General features: G+C 40.9%; 1 protein-coding gene and 1 long non-coding RNA gene across 2 annotated transcripts in view; one reads left to right on the forward strand and one right to left on the reverse strand.

Moving 5' to 3' along the window:
- The first annotated feature begins 4,756 nt into the window (after nucleotides 1–4,756).
- SOX6 (SRY-box transcription factor 6) overlaps nucleotides 4,757–21,539 on the forward strand; it is a 596,201-nt gene continuing 579,418 nt past the window's right edge. Inside the window, exon 1 of the mRNA XM_059407840.1 lies at nucleotides 4,757–5,291. The gene's annotated coding sequence lies outside the window, so the exon portion shown is untranslated. The remainder of the gene's footprint in view (nucleotides 5,292–21,539) is intronic.
- On the reverse strand, nucleotides 6,815–7,697 carry LOC132010847 (uncharacterized). Its single transcript, XR_009402292.1, has 2 exons — nucleotides 7,469–7,697; nucleotides 6,815–7,079 (listed from the first exon to the last, which is right to left on the reverse strand). It is a non-coding gene; the product is annotated as an uncharacterized LOC132010847 (long non-coding RNA).

Here is a 21,539-nt window from a genome sequence, read left to right on the forward strand (position 1 = left end):
ATCTTTCTTTGACTTTCCATTTGAGATGTCAAAATGATTAAATAAATGGAACTTTATTTGACCGGGGAGTTTACCCAGAGACTCAACGACATCTCGGGTCTTTGGCCTTATTCTAATTCCACGGTGGTAATTACCCTTCGTTTCTTTAAGTGCAATAGATTTATTGCCTTAGAGACTATGCACAGTTTGATTGAATTATTCATTTTTTTTCTTTGGTGTAGACTGCATCTGGGGACTCTGATGTGACGTGTAGATTTTTTTTTCAGGAACAAAGGGAATGTGGAAATGAAAGAGAGAGGGAGAGAGAGGCTGGCAGATGTAATGAGACGCGGTGAAGGTGTACGCAGACTGGCACTCCCACTCCTCCCTTCTGCTCTCACTGCAGCCCTGGGTAACTCGCAGGCTAACACAAACAGCTTTTCTCCCGCAGCCTGCCCTCTGTCACTGTAAGTACATCAGCCTTCTCTTATCAGCATGCAGATTCCAGCCACGCACTCCCCTCGCTCGGCTTTGCACCTTAGACAGCAGAAGCACATTTAAAAATTAACTTTCCTAAGCCAGGAAAGCCATGTCTGTAAAACTTATTTTTGATTTATCTTTATTTTTCTCTGAAAAAAGTTCATGCATTCTTACCACTTTCCCCCACCTCCTTTGTGACGGTGCTGTTGCTACTGTTGCCACCGCTGTGGTCTTTCCAACAGGACGACGCGCAGATTCAAATGAAATTTCATGTTATTGTCTAGCCACTTAAAGTCCAGGGAAAATGCCTTGTCCTTTTATATAACATGATGTCTTAAAGAACACAGAGCATTATTCACAGTTTGTTTTCTGCTTTTGTTGTGGAAACACGAGTTCCGACCTCTTTGAGGTAGAGTCCCAAGGGCACTGTTATTTGGGAGTTTGGGTTATTTGGTTACACCAAACTTAAATGAAGTGCAGGGGGCTACCGAGGTGCTGTTATGTGTGTTATCCCTGTTTCAGAAAACCAATTGCTAAAACTTTTCTCCGTGCTTTAATTAAAGTTTTCAACTCTTCCTTTTGGGGTTTTTATACTGTTTCACTTATTCTTCGTTTCAGTAAAGTTCTCATTCCCCGTGTTTTGGAAGTAAAGACATTTATATTTGTCCTATTTATACAGTAGCCGTAAAGCCCTTCATGAAAGAAGTTAGCGACCTTAAGATGTAGCTCCGAATTGTTCGCCCGGCTGGTGTAAGGAGACTTCCACAGCGAGAATTCGAGGTTTTAACAGTCATTATGATTTTTTGCGTGGGTGCTTTAAATATTAACTTCTTTAGCAGAATTCAGTGCGTTGCCCTTCCCAAGTTCAGGCGGACCTTTCTCCAGGAACTGCCCACGCTTTGCCTTTGCGGGTTCGCGCCTCTTCTCTGGAGGTGCGAGGCCAAACTTAGCAAAGCCGTGTTGCCTTAGCTGGTTGCTGTGCGCAGGGACACCGGGACTGCACCGAGGCAGCGAGAGCTGCGGCAGGTAAGTTAGCCTCCACGCGTTCCCCCCCCCCCCCCCTTCCCCTCCCTTGTTCCCCTAGCTCAGCGCCCAGGGTTCTTGCGCTGCAGAGCTCCGACCCCCAGGGCAAGTGAGCCTGAGTGCGAGTGCGCCAAGATCTGGTCGAAAGGTGCTTGGGTGTCCTACTTTGCCTATGGGACTTGTTGGAGCCCGCAGGCCAGTGCGGACCAGGTGGAGAGCCCGGCACTTCAACCCGCTGGAGCGCTTTCCGCTCGCCCCCAGCGCTGTACAGTCGTGCTGGAGGCTTGAAAGGAAACCCTTAGGGTGCCCCCCCCCCCCCCCCCCGCCCCCAGGGCCACGTGTCATCCCATGCATAGCCTGAAGGGCAGCACGGAGCCCCCAAACTTTAGTTTTTTAGCTTTAGGGATCAATGTTGTGACCAGCTTCGGGTTTCCGCCTTATCAATATACTTTAGTTATCAGTTTATTAGGTAAAATCTAAAGAGAGTTCCTGCCGCTCCTAGCCGGAAGGTCCACCGCGGCCCAGTTAGGGCCTTGGACTCCGGAGATCTTGGTAATGTCGCCTTTCTCCACTTTCTGCCTCCCGCCAGTGGCCTGCATCTGGTTGGTGGGGTCAGTCGAACCCACCAGATCTCCAAATGCTGTGTAATTTTAAAGAGAGAGAGATGCGCTGGTGCTTGAAAAACCAGACTTGTCGCAGCAGCTCTGAGGGACCCAGTCACATCCCAGCGTTTCCGTCCCGGATGTTTTACCTCCCTCGGTGGCTCCTCCATGAGGATTCAGGCTTTGGGACTGAAACTACCCCCTCATCTCTCTGCCCCAGCTCTGCAGACATTTAGGACAGGTCATTCGATTTTGACCTCTTTAGGCTTTGGGGAGATTTTTCTTTTTCTTTTTCTTTCTTTCTTTCTCTCTCTTTTTTTTTTTTTTGCCCCTATGGTTGAGTTCTGGGGCAGGCGGCTAAGTAGTGTGAGACTCTGGAACACAGCGCTGGGCCTGGCTTCTCTCATTTACAAAATCAAAACAAAACAAAAAAAACAAACCCTAGGAAAGATTTGGCCCATGTCTAGGCTAGAGGCACTGGTCTAGGTTTGTCCCTTGGGCCTTGAAGGTCAAGGGGCAGGCCTAGTAGTTCTGGGAACCACAGGGTGGGAGGAACTGCCTGCAAGGTGCTAGGCATCCTCTTTAATGGCCTCTAGGCTCTGGCTCCTGGAGGTAGACTTTCTAGTCCTGAAAGTCACAGTGGGCTATGGGAACACAAAATTTCTTGTTGGAGACTAGTAGTCTTTTCAGCCCACAGTCATCAAGACATTTTTAACTCATAGTCCCCAAACTCCCAGTTCTCAAACATCTTATTTCCTATTGGGATAGAAGTATCTGGCTATTCCTTCTGTCCCACTGATCTAAGAAGCTCATCCTTACCCTTGTTTCTTTTTCCTCTCTTGTCTTGAGTTCATATGAAACCAAACATAAAATATACTTTAAGAAGCCAATATATGACTGACATCTCAGCTCATTCCATTTTCTGTGTTTGGTTACTCTCTCCATTTTTTAAAAAGTTAATGCAATGAAGGTGAGGCTCTCTCCCCTTTATCATTTTAATCAATTAGTGGGAAATCTTATTCAAAATCTTGGCAACTTAAGATTGCCTTGAATTTTCTGACTTAGTCATAATTCCTGTCCCATCTCTCCTGGTGCATATTTCTTCCACAAAGTTCCTGTTTATGAAGTGTCTCAAAGTGGTCATCTCGTATCAGTTGCTATATAGTAAGGATTTCTTTTCTTCCACAGATGTCTGCAGTAGTTATGTGGGTATGTCAGAACCTCTCTTCCAGCTTTTAATTTTGATGTAATTTTGACTCTCCACTAACTTCAGTTTCTGAAATCTAGTCTGTTTTTTGGGCCTGGGTTAAGGCAGGTCAACTTCACCTGGTACATTCTGCCTCCAGAGAACACTGTGTCTACTGCTGTCAGAGCTGGTTTTCTCATCTATCTCTTTTACTCTGCATCTCTACTAACTGACACTAAGATTATTCCTTCCCCTCTCGGTCCCTCAGCTTGTGTGCACTAAGATAAATTTCCAGGTCTCTGCTCCTTTAGGCCATTCTGTACCCTTGCAAATCTTTTATCTACCTTACACTGGCATCAAAGAGAATCTTCAATTTATGTGGGTTTTTGGGGGGTGACTTTTATTATATAATTTCCTATATCTTACATGCATTTTTACATGCTGTTCAGGGTGACAGAAACTCTTTTCCTCTTCTACAACTTCCAAGCCACCCTCTTGAAATTGTAGCTCTAGATCTTTTCCTCTACAAAGTTGAGGTTATACATATATATCATTCACCCATTTTCACACATCACAAACTTATTCAGATAATAAATGTGGAATTATTTTATTTACTGCTGTAAAGGTATAATTTTTCTTTGGTAGTCTGTACGTGTCTTGTTATTTCTAACCATTTTAACCCATAAACTCCATACTCACATGGTCTCCAGAACATGCCACCTACATATATTAAAGATCTCCTATGTCAATTGCTTTTTCTTCTTTTCCTCCGATTCCTCCTCTTCCTTCTTTTAAAATAAAATTCTCTTCCCCCATTTACTGAGATTCTATTAACTGGTGTGTTTTCATTATTTCTGGTTCCTGCCTCTCTTTTTAAATCTCTCTTTGACCACTTCCTTTTTCATTTTCTTTCATCCTTCTTATTATTCATCCTAATATTCACCCATCATTCCCTCTTCCTGGTCGGCTTCAGCCCTGGTCCTTCCCTTTCTCACTCTATCTCCTGTGACTCACTTTTGTGGTCCACTTGTGTATCTCAGTACTTATTAATATTCAGCCCATTCCTCCGCTGTCACATAACTTTTTCAAAACACAAATTAGCACCCCTACATTTTCCTTTCCCACTTGCCTTCTTCCTTTTCTCCAGTTTGCTTTCTTCCTCTGCAGTAGTCTACCTTTGCCCCACTGGTGTTTGCCTTCCTCTTGACTCCTCCTCCCAGCAGCCCCAGCCCTAAGAGTCCCCCTTTGGTCCCTTACTCCTCACCCAGTCTCTCTCCCATCTAATACTTGTCTCTATTCTCCTCTGACCCCAACTCTCTTCTTTGTCCCCTTCCAATTCTCTCCCAGTAGTTGCTTCACTCTTTCTTCCCAGGCGCTTTCTCCAATTTCAACCTCCGCTCACGCCGATTTCTGCCCTCTCCGGTTCTCTCTTGCCTTTGCCTCCCGCTCTTCCCTCCTTCTTCTTCCTCCGGCCCTCCCCCTCCCTCCCAGCTTCCCAGCCTGGCTCGCTGCCTCCCTCGCCTCTTGTCTCATCTTGCCTGTGTTGTCTGGGAGGGGAGCCCTGCCTCCTCTCCCTCGCTCAGATCAATGCCCTGGCCACTCACTTTCTGATGTTGCACGACGGGAAATGCTTTGAATACTTACGACATGGCCGCTCACACTGATTGCCAAGATTGACAGCACTAACCATCGCCTTCACTTGTTTCAAGGGGGAAGCCCCTAGTCACCCCGCTCTGCGCGCACCTCCTGGCACCCCGGCGGCAAACTTCTGCGGGTCAGCGCTCCCCCCGCCCGGGGCGGGACACCCCCGCAGACTTGAGTTAACGGGTTGTGCCGGCCGCAGCGCTGGGGGGTTCTGCTCCCTTGCTCCCCGGGCTATGCTAATTGACCTAGCATCGACTCCCCTTCCTTAATTTTTTTTTTTTTATTTGTATCTTTCCCTTTTTCTTTAATGCCGTTTACTCCCGCGGCGCAGCGCACAAGGAGCCCTCCCGTGCGGTACCATCCTGGAGCCCGCCCAGGTAACCGGGACGGAGCGAGCGATCTAGAGAGCGAAGGAGGCAGAGCGTGAGCGCGCGGCCCGTTTGTGAGCTACCTGTTGGGGAGTCGGAGGGGGCAGGGGGCAGACGCCCCGGGTCGGGCCGCCGGCCCCCGGTGCCTTCCGCTTCTGCCCTTCCGGGCCGCTTCGGGGTTAGTTTCCCGGAGCTGGGACTGAGGGGCTGGGGTAGGGCAGGCGGAGGGACTCGAGCTGAGCGCGCGGAGCCTTGCGAGGGCGCGGGTTGCCGGAGAGGCGGCTGCCCAGCCCGGGCGGGTTTCCGTACTTGGCTGGGGAGGGGAGAGGGGAGGAGGAGCGGGAGGAGGGCGCTCCGCGGGGCCGACGCAGAGGGGGGAGTAGAGGCTGAGAAAGGGGCCCGAGCGTCTGCCGCTCGCTGGTGGACGCGCGGATCCCCAGGATGCGTCCCCCTCTCGGAGAGTTGTGCCTTGTTCCGGAGGCGGTGACAGATCTGCGTGGCGGGCTTCTGGTTTTCTTGCCACCCCCCACCCCCAAAATCCACTCCGAGAAAACACATGTTGTAGCTGTAGATAACTGTGCGTAGGACACTAAGGCAAAAAGGGCAGGGAAGAGAGAGACAGACAACGCAACCTTTGACAACAGAAAGCTGTTATCGCCATCCTAAGTATTCGTCCGGAAATCTGTCCGCCCTCTCGGCCCACCTTATTCCTCCTCCTCCGCCTCCCCGTATAGATGTTCTAATCTGTGTAACTGGGAGTGATATGAAAAAGAAGTCAGGTGGCTTAGAGAATGAATTTGTAAGTCTCCGTGAAGTTTGAGGTAGGTATTTCATTGAAGTTTGCGCAACTGTGTGATAGAGGAAGCTTATGTGCCTGCGTGTGTAGTTCTCTCTCTCTCTCTCTCTCTCTCTCTCTCTCTCTCCTGTGTAAGCAAATGCGTGTGTGCTCTGAGGGTTCAGATGGGACCGCTGGGTGGTAATGCCCCCTGCACCCACAAGAGGGCAGCATCCTGAGGGCTTTGTGAGCGCTGTTCTATCTCGTTATCGCTGCAGGCTTGGGTTTAGAGAAAGTTATACTGAAAGTTTCAAACTGATATCACATCTTATTTCATGATATTAAAAAAAAGACATAAAGAAGGAAGGAAGGGAGGGAAGGTGGAGGGAGGGAGGAAGGGAGGAAGGAAGGAAGGAAAAAGGAGAAGTGAAGAAAGAAGATAAAGAGAGAGAATAAAAGAGAAAAGCAGGCGACCAGCCTACCCGGGGAGAGTCCTAGTCACACCAAGACTAGGGGGAGGGCTGTTTTAATTGTGGGTTTGGCCGACTGACGACTGGAGTGCCCTCCGCGGCTGTCTTAGTTGTAGCCGGAGGTCATGTAAATCGACCTTAAAAGAATGCATAAGCCATAAATTAAAATAAACCCTCACCCAAGGGCTGATCCATAAGTAGACAATATCCAACCTGGACAAAACGAACTTTCCTTTACAAGCCGACTTAAACCGCATCCCCCCAAAGAATAGAGACTAAATGCAAAGTAAGTTTCCCAGCGAATATTTTGTTTTCTTGAAAAGTGTTGTGTTGATCCGCCGTGTGACTGACTGCGACACCGCAGTTTTCCGGAGCGCTTCAGTGTTAGCCAGGCTCGGTCGGGGTGCGGGAGGTCGGGAGGACCAGTTGGGTCTCTGGGTTTCTTAACGTCCTCCCCACCCCACCCCCCATTTTGGTTTGAAAACTTTGGCTATTTGTGGGGTTGACGCTGGCCGAGGGCGGGCGAGAGTCGAGGATCTTCGCGGCGCTCTCCTACGGGGTGAAGTTCAGCGCGAGGAGTTCATAAAGAAAACCCGGATCGCTAGAAAACCTGGCCGCTCCCTTCTCCCACCCTCACCCCACCTCCGCTCCGCCGCAACTTTCTCGGGACCCTGCGCGAGTCGCCTCCAGTTCCCTCCGCTCTCGCCCTTCCTCCCCCTCCCCCATTTTTGGAGGTGACTTTTTACGATCTTTTTAGGAATAAACAAACCGAACTCCAAGACAATCCGAAACCCAAGTGCTAATCTGTGGTCCTCTTTGCTAGGGACTCTAGGGCAGCAGTGCTGGGCCGGCGGGGGCGTGTGTGACGGGCCGCCCAGCCCTGCGCGGAGCGGGCTCGGCCTCGGAGTCTGCCGGCCCGGTGCACGGTCGCCGGCTCGTACCTTCCCCGCCCCGCGCTCTCCCACCGCGGGTCCCTGAGCCCTGCCGGCGCCCTCCGTCCTCCTCGGCGCCCTGCCCAGGCCCTGCCGCAGGCAGTCCTCTCCGCGGACCGGCCGAGATCCGCGGCTCTGAGGCTCGGCCCAGGCCCGGGGGCGGTGCTGCCACCCGCCCGGGGTCCAGCCCGAGCTTGGTTACTCCCGGGGGAGCTGCTTTCTTCCCTCTCCCTTAAAGGGCCCGTCAGAGGAGGGAAGGGGCTTGTGCTAAGGCTGCTGGGTTTGTGCTCTGGCTCCGGGAGGAGCGGCCCGCGGCTGCAGAGGCTAGATTAGCTCCGTTTCCCGGGCGCTCTGCGGAGCTTTCAGATAAAAAGAGAATTGGTGTGTTCCGAGCAGATAAAAGGTGGTTGTTGTCTGCGTGTTTTGAGTTTTATTTAAGCTCTCTTAGGCTGACCAAGTTTGAAAAGGTTTGTTTGTATGAATTACCAGATATTGAGTGCTGCCCCTATTTGGGGACTAAAAATAAGTCTTCGACTGTGCTGGCGGGGCTGGGCTGTTAGCGAGATGGGCTGTCCCCGGCTGCTTCTGTGTGTGTGACCTCCTCTGAGGGCTTGAAGTTTAGGTCTCGAGATGGCCCGAAGCCGGGGCTGCGGCGAACTGGGCTGGGCTCGGGACCTCCAGCTGCACTGTCAGTGGGGCTCTCGGATGACGTCCCTGTCCGGGGCGCTGGACCCCGGCGCGTACTCGGCGGCCAGGCTTTTGGCCCTGGCGGGGTGGCCCAGACAACAGCCCAGTGGAGTCGGGATGTGAGCGTGCCCTTCTCCCCCGCCTCCCCAGGGTCTCCTGTCTTCTGCCCTTTATAGTCACATGCCCCGGTCCCCCCCCCCCCCCCCCCCCCCCCCCCCCCCCCGGTCCCAAGGAGAACAGATACAGCCCCGCCCAGTCTATTTCTAGGAGGTGGGTTTGGTGAATAAAAAGGTCAAGTGGTCGGGTCCGCAAGCTGGTCCATGGAGAGGGGGGACAGGACGGACACCTGGCCAGGACCGCCCCGCCTGTCCCCCCCACCCCGGGCCATCCGCCCGCCCACAGCTGGCCTCCCCAGGCCACATTTTTGCGCTAAGTGCGAGAGGCTGTGGGAAAAGCAATCCTGGACCGGCCAAGAGCCGGCGAAGCTGATCCCGCGATGGCATTTTGTTTTGAACAGTTGCTGGGGTTGACGTTTCCTCATAAGGTAAGGTGTCACTGGACGGTCGCCTGCCCAAATGCCACAAGTATAATTAGCTTGCCCACTCAGCACCTCCTCCCTGAGGCCCATAGGCACGGGCTTGGCGGAACTGGTCCACTCTAATATGTTCCGGGCTACAGGATTCCCGAGGAAAGACCAAACCTAGCAGCACAGCCCTGGAAGGCCCTGGCACCAGGGAAGACTGTGACAGTGTAGTCATGTCTTTGATTTCTCTCCTCTTTTTCTCCCCTATCTCCTCCTGTTTCCTCTCTTTCTTTTTCAGTTGGGGATGGGGGGATTGCTGTTAGAGGGGTAAATGGGATGCCAGCAGCAGGCTACAGACTGAATGAGAAAAGGAGATGCAGAGTAAGATCTGGCAGTATGCATCTTTTCCATAACTCTTCCATGGGGGAGGTCTGCTAGTGCCCCTCTATGCTGCACTAGTCCTGTAGGACCAGCCCAGGCTTGACATTGTATCTTGGCTTGGGTAGGGGCTTTAGGCTTCTAGTTTGGACTCTTCACATGTCTGTGTGCTTCCTCCTACTCCCACGCTAGAGGTCTGAGAGTTTTCTGTGCCCAGATTGCAGCTTCTGTTTTCCCCCTTCAGGCCTAGCCGCTTGGGGTTGCTAGTGTTCACTGTGGGGCAAGCCTGGAAAGATCTGCTGGCTCTTCCTGTATCACTCTTGTTCAGCCTGGGATTCTTAGGAGCAGTGCCTTGTTGTCTCTGTACCCAGAAGTGCTTGAACTTCCTACCTAGCTTCCCAGACCCCAGCCTCAGGTCAGCTGTAGCCTATACTCTCTAGTGGAGACCAGATTTCTATAACCATGAACATGACCTTGCCTCTTTCACCCTGTGCAGTAACTGTGGAATTCAACCCTCAACATTAGATACTTTCACTAGTCTCCTTCCTCCCCTTGCTCCTGTGCCACTCAGTTATGTCTGATACTTACTAGAAAATTCTCTTTATTTTAAAACAAACAAGCAAACATCCTAAATCTTGCACAAGTTTAGTGGGATAGTGTTACCTTTTCTATGGAAGCAAGAGGGCACCTGTCTGGTGGGAGGTGGGGGACACAGTTTATTTGGTTGTGTTTGCTTTTTATTGAACCAGTGAAGTATTTCATTTTCTTTTGGTAGAGGAAAACTTATGACTGAATTTTTAAAAACTCTACCAGATCAGAAATGAATTATCTATATACTTAGAGAATATCTTCCGGAATACACACATGTGAGCACATGTAGATTTTTTTTCTCCTACATTTTTGAAAACCTCATAAATAAAGAGGGGCTATTCCTATTCTAAAACAACAACAAGAACAACAAGACCAAGAACAACAATAAACAACCAAAAGAAAAAAAAAAAAAACAACCTTCAGACTCCGAAAGCAAGCAAGTATGCACCACATATATTAGATCTAGTTTATGACCAAAGGCAGTAAGAAACCAGGGTCTAGACAAGTGATAGGTCATTAATTCCTTAGGCAAACTGACATCCCCTGTCACTTTTCTCATGTACCACCAACACCTCCTTTCTTCTCTGCTTTCCCACCATGTTCCTTTACTTATAGTGGCAAAACTATATATTTTTTATTTATAATTTATCCTGCTTATTGTTCTTAGTTTATGTTTTAGAAGTAATGAAAAGGAACTTTCTCTTAGATTGTATGTTTTTTTTTAAAAGAAGAAATATTTATAAGTTTATTATTATGGAACATGATACAAATTCCTACAATACTATATTGTATAACTACAACACTCAGCATTATACTATAAAGATAAGTATAGAATATATTAAATAATAAAGTAGTATCTATATCTATACCTTCAGCTGATTCTATTCTATAATGAACTTACTAACTGAATACCTTGAAGAGGTGACATTCAGTAGGAATATTATGCTGTCTGTTGGATATTTTTTCTTTAGGAGCAGAAAGCAACAGAGTTTTTTTGTTTTTAAGTAAGGATACATTTAAAATATATTAACATACTTAGCAAATCCTTCTTTTATAGAGTCTTAAAGTATATTACTTTAAATACATATATGATATATTTTGGTGTCATTATTGAGATTTTAATGTCTGTTTCTATTTGACTTTTAGGAATTATTGGGTGGTGACCCCTAATGAAATTGCTGTATCTTGTATTGAAGAAATTAGTGATGTTTTAAATAATTTCCTTTCAATTAATATAATAGGTACTGGAATAAATGAATTTTCCTTCTAACAAGGTTTAATATACATTGGCTTTAACCCTTTCAATATTTCCTGTACTTTCCAGTTTTGTTAGATTATATATCTAAGTTTGAAATAATTCTCTTGTGAGACAATTGCTACACACTTTTTTACTATTTACAAACAGCATTATATAAAAGAGTAGTGTGGTACAACTAAAACTTTGATCCAAGAGCTATTTGTTTAAATATAGTTTAGGGGTGCATATATATCAGTTGATGTTTTTGAAGTCAAGTGAAACATTCCATCCAGCTAATGTGTCTGAGAGTCCCATATCAGGCACAGACAGGTACTAGAAATGATAAAACACAGATAACATACAGCAAGATGATTTGCAGATGGGGCGTATTATCTGCTGTTATGAAGTTAGTTGGGTCATATTCCTGTTTTTTTTTTTAAATAAAATTAATCTAGGTTATTTCAGAATTATCAGGTTATGTGGGTATGTGAGAACAGATTTTATTATAGGAATCTGCTAATAAGTGAACAAATACTCATTGCCTTTTAGAGGAAGATATGGACTGTCTTTGCATTTGAATTGCTTATTGTTTAAGAAATATGGCTTTCTCCTATTATTTGTTTTCCTAAAAAAGAATTTAATATATTGAACATCCTATGTTTTCATCCTAGCTCCACATTTTTCTACTGATTAGACTATGTTCTGAATCTTAACATACTCAGGTTAAAAAAAAAAAAGCTGGCGTTCTGGTATACCTATGGAGAGCAATTTTTATTACATGTAAGTGCATTTTAAATATATAGCATATCCTTTTTTGCCTGATATTCTTCAACTGTGATCTGAGAACTAATGTTTTGGTAAGAGTTATATCAGAAACTTTCATCATCCTCTCATTATATATTCTTTATCCATTTATAGGAAGGGTGTTTTTACTTTTCTTGTTCTGTGGAAGAGGGTAAAAGCTTTTTAGGTAATTATTTTGTTTAGACATTTAGTCAAACTGGAAATAATTTATTTTGTGTTATGGTTTTCTATAGAGCTTTTCAAGTTTGAAGTATCCATTGTCATAATTTGGATAACAATATCAATTGAAGAATATGGGTAGAGGTTGTAAGATGGACTATCATTTAAATCTACTACCGACTCTCTCACATCCAAAAAAGGGTACCGGTCTGTTTTTCCTCAAATCTGTGGTAGTCTCAAAAAAGGGAACATGAAATCCTAAAACCTCAGAGAAGCAGTATCAATTCAGTTCTTAACTGTAAATCCTTCATATCGTTGCTCAAAATATCCAACTTTACACCAATATTAGCCATTCTTTTTATAGTGACACCATGCTTAGTAAAAAACTTCTAAGCACTGAGGTCAGGTGTTGAGATTGGATTCTAGTTTATTTTTTATGAATCAGATAAAGATTTCTGTGCATGAGACCATATGTGAAGATGAGAGAACAAGAACATTTCCATATCAAAGGCAATATATCTGAGGCTGCCTGGTAATTAAAATGCAGTGGTTTGGACTCTGTGCACTAGCACTTAAGCAGAGCATCGCCGGGACCTTGTGCATCATGCAGGCGGTTGCCTCTTGCATACTTCTTGAAATACACTTATAATTTTGTACAAACATTTATGCCAGTCCACACTTTTCTGTAGATAATTTGTATTTCATCCAAACCATTCAAAGTAGAAGTTATTTTCTGAGCTACCCCCTCATTATGGCTTTTGTGCATCAACTATTTTTATTCTAGTTGTTTGTATTTCCTTTTACCAGAAGGATGCCTTGTTTATATTCAGAATCTCTTCTTGCTCCTTTAAGACCCCTTATGTATTACTCGTATTTTACTATTCACTCAAAAAACTTTCATCTTTAGGAATAATGTGAATTATTTTCTGAGGTTAATTGTGGGTGCTGTTATCTATTATAAACTAATAAAATACATTTAAAAATCAAATGTCCAGTTATTTCTACTTTATAATACTGATATGGTTAGTAATCCTGCCTAACCTGCACAGTATATAATATGGAAAAAACTCCTTTTTGAAATGTTTAAAGAATTCCGTAATGTTCTTCTTTATCTTTTAATGGTATGAAAATGTGTAGTGGCATTCTCTTTGTACTACTTCAACTGAAAAACAATCATTTGAAGCTATAGAAATCTTTATATTTATCTAGAGAGTTATCTTTTTGCATTTATAGGGAGTTGTTTGGCTTTATTTATAAAGAACTGGGTTAATACCTTAACCTGTAATTATTTGGGGATTGAATAGTGAAATTAGACAAATCTAACAATTGGTAGTCCAATATTGTATATATTTCAGAACATTTTGCATCTTTGGTAACTAGCTTGAATTTGCTGCTCTGTAATTTTCTAGATTTTCTATTTCCCTCTTTTTCTCTACGAACGGTCTATGCTGGCACATGTAACAAGGAGCTCACTGGTATATTTTATTTACTAAGCTCCCTTGGTTTATAAAGCTTTTTAAAGATTTCTTTGGATTGAAGCACCTTGTACTGAAGAAGCCTAATGTAATACTGTGGAATTCTGTAACAGTTTTTGTGTTTTAAACTGTTTTGAATCAAAATGACTTAAGCATATTGATTTGGTGCTCTTCAATGCTGACCTGTATAAATAAGCTTAGTAAATATAAGGGAAATTCAAATTACATTATGTGATATACATATTAGCATCTATGCAAATATTCTATATTCTCTCATTTCATGTTTTCCCTTGATCTCTTTCTTTTCTAAAAATCTCACAAGATAACCCTTTACATGATATATTATCCTTACTGCCTTCAATAATTTGTTGTTTCTAGGCATCTTAAAGAGATGAATTGAATTGTCTATCTTAATATATCCATTCAAATGCAAAAAGGGACTTTAGTGCTATTTGTGATTTTGACTTCACTGAGCACAATCTCTTCTCTTCTTTGAAAAGTAGTTCTTTAAAAGTAGACAAAGAAAATTAAAGATGCTTTACTTTCCACGACTACACAAGCACAATATGTGGAAAAAGAAAATGTAACAGGTTTTTTCTTTTTCTTTCTTTCTTTCTTTCTTTCTTTCTTTTTTTCTTTCTTTCTTCTTCTTCTTCTTCTTTTTTTTTTATAAGGAGCATAGATTTCAAATGGAACTCATTCTGAGACATGGTTGCAAATGTTTCCTTTCATACTTTAGAAACAGATCATTGGGTAACATGATTGAGCACTTACTAAGTTCTAGGCACCCTGAAGAGCATTTTTGAAGTCACAAGTCTATTTTTTAAGGATTTTCCTTTCTTTTAAAGATTTTTGATATTTGGTAGGTGGGGAAACTTAGCTGCAGTTGTCATGGTGCTAAGAAGGTCATTGGTAGACTGGAGAAGAATGCTTCTAACTAGGAGAGAATAATTCATCATTCTTTCTTGGGAAAGAATATCAAAGACCAGCAGTGTTGTTGTGTTGTTTTTTTCCTCAGAAATAATCTCTAGCTATCTCGGAGGGCATTGAACTTCTTCTATTTAGAAGTCAGCCACCCCATCCACCTCCCAAATATATCCATGGTGTAATCCCTAACCCTCCATTTCTTCATCTTTAAAATGGGAGTAATAATAATATCTACGTCATAGGATTGTTTTGAGGTTTAAATGAGATAAATGAATGTAAAGCACTAAGCTCAGGGCTTGGTATAAAATAAATATTTAGTATCTGTTGAAATTACTGTTGAAGTGGTACTGTGTTTATCATTATACAGATCTGGCTTCCCATTTCAACTTCTCTATGTACTCGCTATGAAATCTTTGGTGAATTACATCGGTTGTTTCTTTTATTTTTATATGAAACACAGACAATATGTATTCCTTCCTTTCTCCTTGAATTTGCTGCTCTGTAATCTGCAATTCTCCTAGAAAGGAGTACTCATTAGTAATCTGGCATACTTGGGATAAATGCAGAATTTGGATGCCCAGCTCTCAAATTTGAGAAAATTCCAATTCTAAGGACTCTTAAGAGATTTTGAAAGGTGATTTCATCCGTCATCCTGCATCCTCTGAGGGTATATGGATCACCCGTTCTCCATTCTGATCAGTTAAGAAGCTCTCTTTATTTTGAAGGCCTGCAAAGAATGGGATTTTATAATCTCCTTTGTTCATGTACTTCAGTGATTAACACCAGGAAGTTCTTTGTGTCAAATATACACATCTTACTCTGCTTTCTTTTGGATTCATTTAAAGAAAAAAGAAAAGGAAACCTTTATTCTTTATTGAATGATAGACCTACATGTGAGGAAACCAATATTAAACTTTGAATTTTTATTTCTTGTATCTTTCCTTTGGAGTCTTTTTTCCGAAATTAATTGTATGACCTTGGAAAAGTTATGAAACCTCTTTAAGTCTTGATTGCGATAGAACTTACCAGGTGATAGGGTTATTGGGAAGATTCAGTTTGAAGATACTGTGCACAGAAGTTCATAGAACAGTTCTGGACAATGGTATTAGGGTTACTTGACAATAATTATGTGATCAATAGAACTTTGTCATGAGAGGCTAATTTTTAATTCTCTTACATTTTATAGAACTCAGTTTTCAAAGTGCTTTCAGGTTCGTTGCCTCATTCAATAAAAGGTATGCAGGGTAGATAACCTTACCAGTCATACTGTCTAACTTCCTACTTGATATAAATAAATGTTTCAATTGGGTTTTGCTTCAGGGTACTATTCACTACAAACAAAGCTTGTGTGTCATAAATTAGGGCTGGCTTTTTTGCCCTTCTTCTTTCTTTTTTTCCCAGTCTCTTCTGTGTAATGTCAATGTTCATTTATTTTATCTTCATACTTATTTCCAGAGCCAAACGAATGCTGCATTTCCCATATACCAATGTATAAATGAATAATATTTTGCTGATCAGAAGCATTAAATATTAGTTATATATTCTGATTTTCTAAAAATTAGAAAATGATTTACATAATAAGTTTGGCTAGTTTTATAGGCAGCTCTCTCTTAAAATATGGAGTTCACCAGGGAAGATTAATGAAAGGATCTTTGGCTGGGAAAAGGTGGGAAACTCTTGATTATATGATTTCAAAGATGAAAATGCAATGAGGAGGTATGAATATAGGTAATTCTATGCAGTGTACTAGTTGTTATAATGGAGAAAAGTGTAAGAGCAGAAGTACCTATGGATAGGAAAGCTTCTAGTAGGAGGTAGCCTTTGAGCTGTGATTTAAAGGATGATTAAGAATAGGTTATTTGACGTAACATCCTGAGGATCATTGGACACATGAGAAAAATTTGATACCACTATTGATTATTCTATAGTTCTGACATTCAAAATCTCATATTTGTGTCTTTGTGACTCCTAGAAAGGCCATGTCTGATCATGAATGTATTGTAGCTTTATGCCAGCAGCTTAACTGCTACACTTCTCTTTCTTAGCTCAGTTTTGTGGTCAGGAACATTATGAGTACATTTTAAGGTAGAGGAATTTTTCACATTACTGCTTTTCTTCACTTCAACTAAGTATTAAAATTAAGGCTAGTGACTTATTAATGTATGAATGGGTGATCAGTACTATGAATTAATAAGATCTTATATTTTCACTGTAAAAAACTTTCTTTCTTTCTTTTTTTCCAGTTGGCAAGCATGGTCTTCAAAAAAGGCCAGTATCTGGAAATTTTTAGATCTGTGTGTTATTTCTGAGTTTTCTTTATTTGTTACAGGTCTTTGGACTTCACATTTGTAATTAAGTTTTTCTAACTGTAGAGCTGGCATGCTCCTAACTTCTTTTTTATTGAGGGATAAGATGAACATAAAATAACCCTTAGGCTGATTCAAAATTTTTGGATGAAATAGAAATTATTATTTCACAATGATGATAATGAAACAGTAGCAAGAGCAGTAGGAGCAGCAACAGCCCCTCTCTGCTTTTGATCACTCTCAAATAGGGATGCTAAATCCACCCTCTTCAGTTTTCTGATCTGGGTTCTTATGTTTTCTAATGACTTTTTGAATACCTTTTCTCCGAGTCCACAAGCCTTCTTTGTTGATTTGGCTTGGAAGTTTTCTGGTGTTTAATGACTTATTTCTTCAAATTAAACACACCTATTGAGATTTTGCAGCTTACATGACTGTGACATAATCACTTTCTGAAAAGGGCTTGGTGGTCACATAGGCTGGAGAAGTTGTGGCTCTGGTTTTTAAGGTCCTAACCTATTATTTTCCTTACCACTGCTTTGGCAGGCTGGACAGTTGCAGTGTTGATCCATGACATGAAAAATATGATGAAATCTCTCCATTAAAAAGAAAGGCTCTGAGGCTAGGAAGGAAGAAAAAAGATACAAAAGTTCTATAGAACAGTTTAAAAACATAACCTATTAGTCATATTGAATTAGTTATGATGCTTTAAAGAAGTTCCCTTTAGAACTCTCAGCTGAGTTCTTTAATAAGAAGCAGCCCCCCCAAAAAAGAAAATAAAAATTGAAATCATAAAGCAACTGAACAAAGCTTAACTAACTTGGAACACAGGATATTAGTTAACTGAATCTCAGGAATGTTTATTACTCTTGAGTCCGAAGATTCAAATATATACTGGAGAAAAATTGGACTTCTAAAAATTTCTTAGCTGTTGTTCTTTCCTACTATAAAGATTGAATTGAAAATAGATATATTGAAGTTTAAAGAAGAATTTAAATATTGGAACAATTAAAATTGTAGTATTTAATTTTTAATATAATATTCTGAGACATCATTAAAAGAAAATTTCAGCTTTTCTTAGGTTAGACCCCTTAAACTTTTACAGACAACAGTTCTAGAGAAGGCCTCCACTTGTACTTTCGTATAGGTCTTTGTGATTTACTGGTATGCTAAGGTAGGGTCACGTACACTGAATTTAAATTGTAGCATTTTGTAAGAGACTTATTTTCTCTGAGGTGAATATATATATAACAGTCTAAATTAGGTGGGACTAGTGAACTTGGGCGTTCTTAATTCTTATTTATGGCATGGCAGGGAAAGAATGAAAAATAGCTTAGCTTTTAATTATGACACCTTGGGACCTTTTCCAAAGAGCTCATCATAATTAGCCATGTCTTAGTTGTGTAGTTTTGTGTTTAATTTCTTCTTTATGTCCACATGGAAAACTCATTAAAGTTACCAAAAGCTATTTGAAAAAAAAGTATTCGGAAAAGTATACCCCTGTATATTGTATGCTAATTTTTTCTTCTGAATTTTCTTAGCACTGCTTTTACATCTTTGGGTTATTTTCTTCTTTCTGATTGGCATGTACACTATTTTCTATTATCAATATACCAAATAAATAGGACATTTGGACCAATGTCCTTTAAATTTATTTAGGGTATGATTATATATTCTTCATTTTTGCTTACTTAACAAATTTACATCTGATATAACATAAAAACACAAATATGATTTTAGTAAATTTAGTAAGGGGGCATTAAATTATTTGATTACCCTAAATTGTTTCAAAGCCTCTGTTAAATAAGTATATTGCTAATTTATCTTAAAACTAAATATGGTTGATTATTAATATAATGTTCATTTGAATATCTTCCCTGCTTGATTACAGTGAACATAGCATTTTCAGTATCTGAGGTAAAAGGAGCAGAATTTAGGATGCTTAAAGAGAGAAGGAAATAGAGATGTTAGGTGATTTGGATAGCCCATGGATAATCTGAGAGTATTGTTGCTAAAGGTGAGGCTGGAAGAATTCCTCTGGCAAGATAATTTTAAGGTTTACTTGGGAGAACTGACTATAATAGAATTCTGTAATAGGATAGAATAGGAAGTCTTCAACTTTTTGGACAGAACAGACCAGCAGCAAAATATTTATGAGCATGCACCCTAATACATGTGCATATTTGTTTAAAAATATATACATTGGCTAGTGTGCTAATGTATTCTGTAAAACAGTCATAAATTGATATTAAAGAGAAAAAGATACAGATAAAATAAATAAGATTTTAAAACTAACTGTGGTTCCCCCAAACCCTATAATTTAACATTCTTTGTTATTTTAAAAAGTCAGTTTAACACTTCGTGATGAAAAGATTTATTAGTTTGGTTCTAGGTTCAGTTTACTTTACTACATGGTTTTAATGCTGCCATAGCTTAAAATTATACCTCAAAAAGAAAAATAGATCCAAATGGAAGAAGTACATCATTATTTGCACTTACTAAATTGTGTTACTAATTTATTAATCCTATAGACAAAATATGCAAAAATTTGTTAAAAATTTCCCTGATGGCAATCAGCTGTTTCTGGCAATGAAGTTGAAGATATAGCATTTTAATATTTTTAATAAATGGACTCAAAACCCATTGAAACTCTTTGGAACATCATTAAACAGGTTGGAATATTCTGTTGCCAATTTTAAAATTGAAAACAGATGAGAGTTTTAGTAGATGATAGACATAGAATTTTTGGTAAGAAAATCACACTATGATGGAATCGTTTCCAAACATATGTTTTCAAAATACTTTTTCATAGCACAAATCTGTTTTGAAAAGCATTTACTTTCTCATTTAATAAAATGTCACCTTTACTTTGAAGAGACAGATTAAGTTGTTTGTTGGTTTCTATGTATTTAAGTATCTAGTAGGCTGGCTAGTTAGCTACTTGGTAATGCATACTTGCAGCTACTTGTTTCACAAAAGGTCAGCGTATTTCATATGCTAGTTTTTGTTGTTGTTCCCAATCCTTAAGTTTGGAAACTTCTCCATGAGATAAGCAGTAGAACCTCTGGGTGATGCAAACAATCCTCGTGGTTATTTCCCATTTCATTTCAAATCTTTGTAAAGCTTTTATTATGCTTTACAGGTCTTATTTTTAAAAAAGTAATTGCATCATCATTGCAGTACTTGGCTTCAACCACTGTGTTCCAGTTGCTTGGTTGTGAACGATGTAGTTAGTGAAATCCATGGTGCTTGCTATCTCCATCATTTTATGCCTATTTTGCCCCAACCCCCATCCCTTTAGTCCAGCTAGGGTAACCATTTTATCAGTGGTTACACTTAACCAATTTTACCTAAAAATTATTTTTATTTAGAAAAGTAACACTGTTGAGATTGTCTTCTTTCGTACTTTATTATAGTGACTCACTCAGAAGTAGCACTTCACTTATCAAATATCATAAACTGAGGCATGTTAAGAATGTATACATTCATTTATCTGAAAAAGAGGCATCCTACATGACATGTTTCTTTTTCATATCTTCAGCCACGTTTTCTAGGCAACTTCCAGTGCTGTGGTGTTTGTTGTACAATCCCAGAAGACACTATTCACATTTCATTCTAGGTAAATGATTACCCCGAGCTGTGCACTGTGATAGCTCTGATTTTTTTTAAGCAAGGGAGTTTATTTAATTTGTTGCCATCTTGTTTTCTGTGTATTATTTTAGCCATTTTAATAGCAGCAAGGAGAACAAGTGCTTTTTTAATAGTGTGGCTTTTTGTCTTTTTCTAATTAAGGAACTTCAGAAGAGGTTTCGTGTGTGTGTGTGTGCGCGTGCGCTTTCCTTTTAAAAAATATTTAAAATTAATATATAAAATATTATGTGTTTCAGGGGTACAGGTCTGTGATTCCTCAGTCTTACGCAACACCCAGCACTCACCACAACACATATCTTCCCCAATGTCCATAACCAGCCACCACCTCACCCCACCTGGCAACCCTCAGTTTGCTTCCTAAGAGTAAGAGTCTCTTACGGTTTGTCTCCCTCTCTGGTTTCATCTTGTTTCATAGACACATGATTGGATAAAGAAGATGGGGTATATATATACACAATGCAATATTACGTAGCCATCAAAACTAATGAAATCTTGCATGTGCAGCGACATGGATGGAACTAGAGGGTATTATGTAAGTGAAATAAGTAGGCATTTAACATTAAGTTTTGTGAAATTTTGTAAAATAAAGGATTCAGTATTATATGATTTTAAACATTATTGGAAAAATTGTAGCCATTACAAAAATTTATATCTGTATGCTTAGCTTTTACATATCTTACTGATTATAATGGCTTCATATTCTTATTATTTAATATGTCAAAGTCCAAGAGGATAAGGTACACTGTTAGGTAATACTAGATAGCTTGTAATGTGGTCACTAAAGGGCTGCTATTACAGTACAAGAGTTAGTTTAGTCTTAGTATTATTGTCATGAAGGCCTATATTGTTCATATTATCCTCATACTATAGTCTCTTACGAAGGATCTTTTTAAACCACTCGAACATTTGTTCAAGGTTACTTTAGTCAAAAACTAGATATTATTGTCTATAATATCTATTATATTCATAATGATCCACTCCTCTCTCTTTCTTCTAGTATAGGACGTGACACATTAATGTTTGAAATATAGAGCCAGGGTGTTAATTTGTTATTTAAATTTAAGTAAGGATTAATTTTTCTTACTTTTAAAAAAGTACATACACATCAGTAAATATATAGTGTACTCTTAGGATGTGTGAGCTCATTTTGGACTCCAGTGAAATAAAAAAGTAAATGGGAGAGACGGATATGGGTATGATGAGTCAAAGAGGAAAGGCATGGTTTCCAGAGAACACTCTCCTGGGATAGAATCCCTGTGAAGCATGTAGCCAACCTCTGGAAAACCCCTAAGTGGGGCTACAGATTTATCAGCATTGAGGTTCAGAAAATGGTAGTGTGGCATTT

This window comes from Mustela nigripes, chromosome 1 (genome assembly GCF_022355385.1).
Source record: "Mustela nigripes isolate SB6536 chromosome 1, MUSNIG.SB6536, whole genome shotgun sequence".
Lineage (NCBI taxonomy): Eukaryota > Metazoa > Chordata > Mammalia > Carnivora > Mustelidae > Mustela > Mustela nigripes.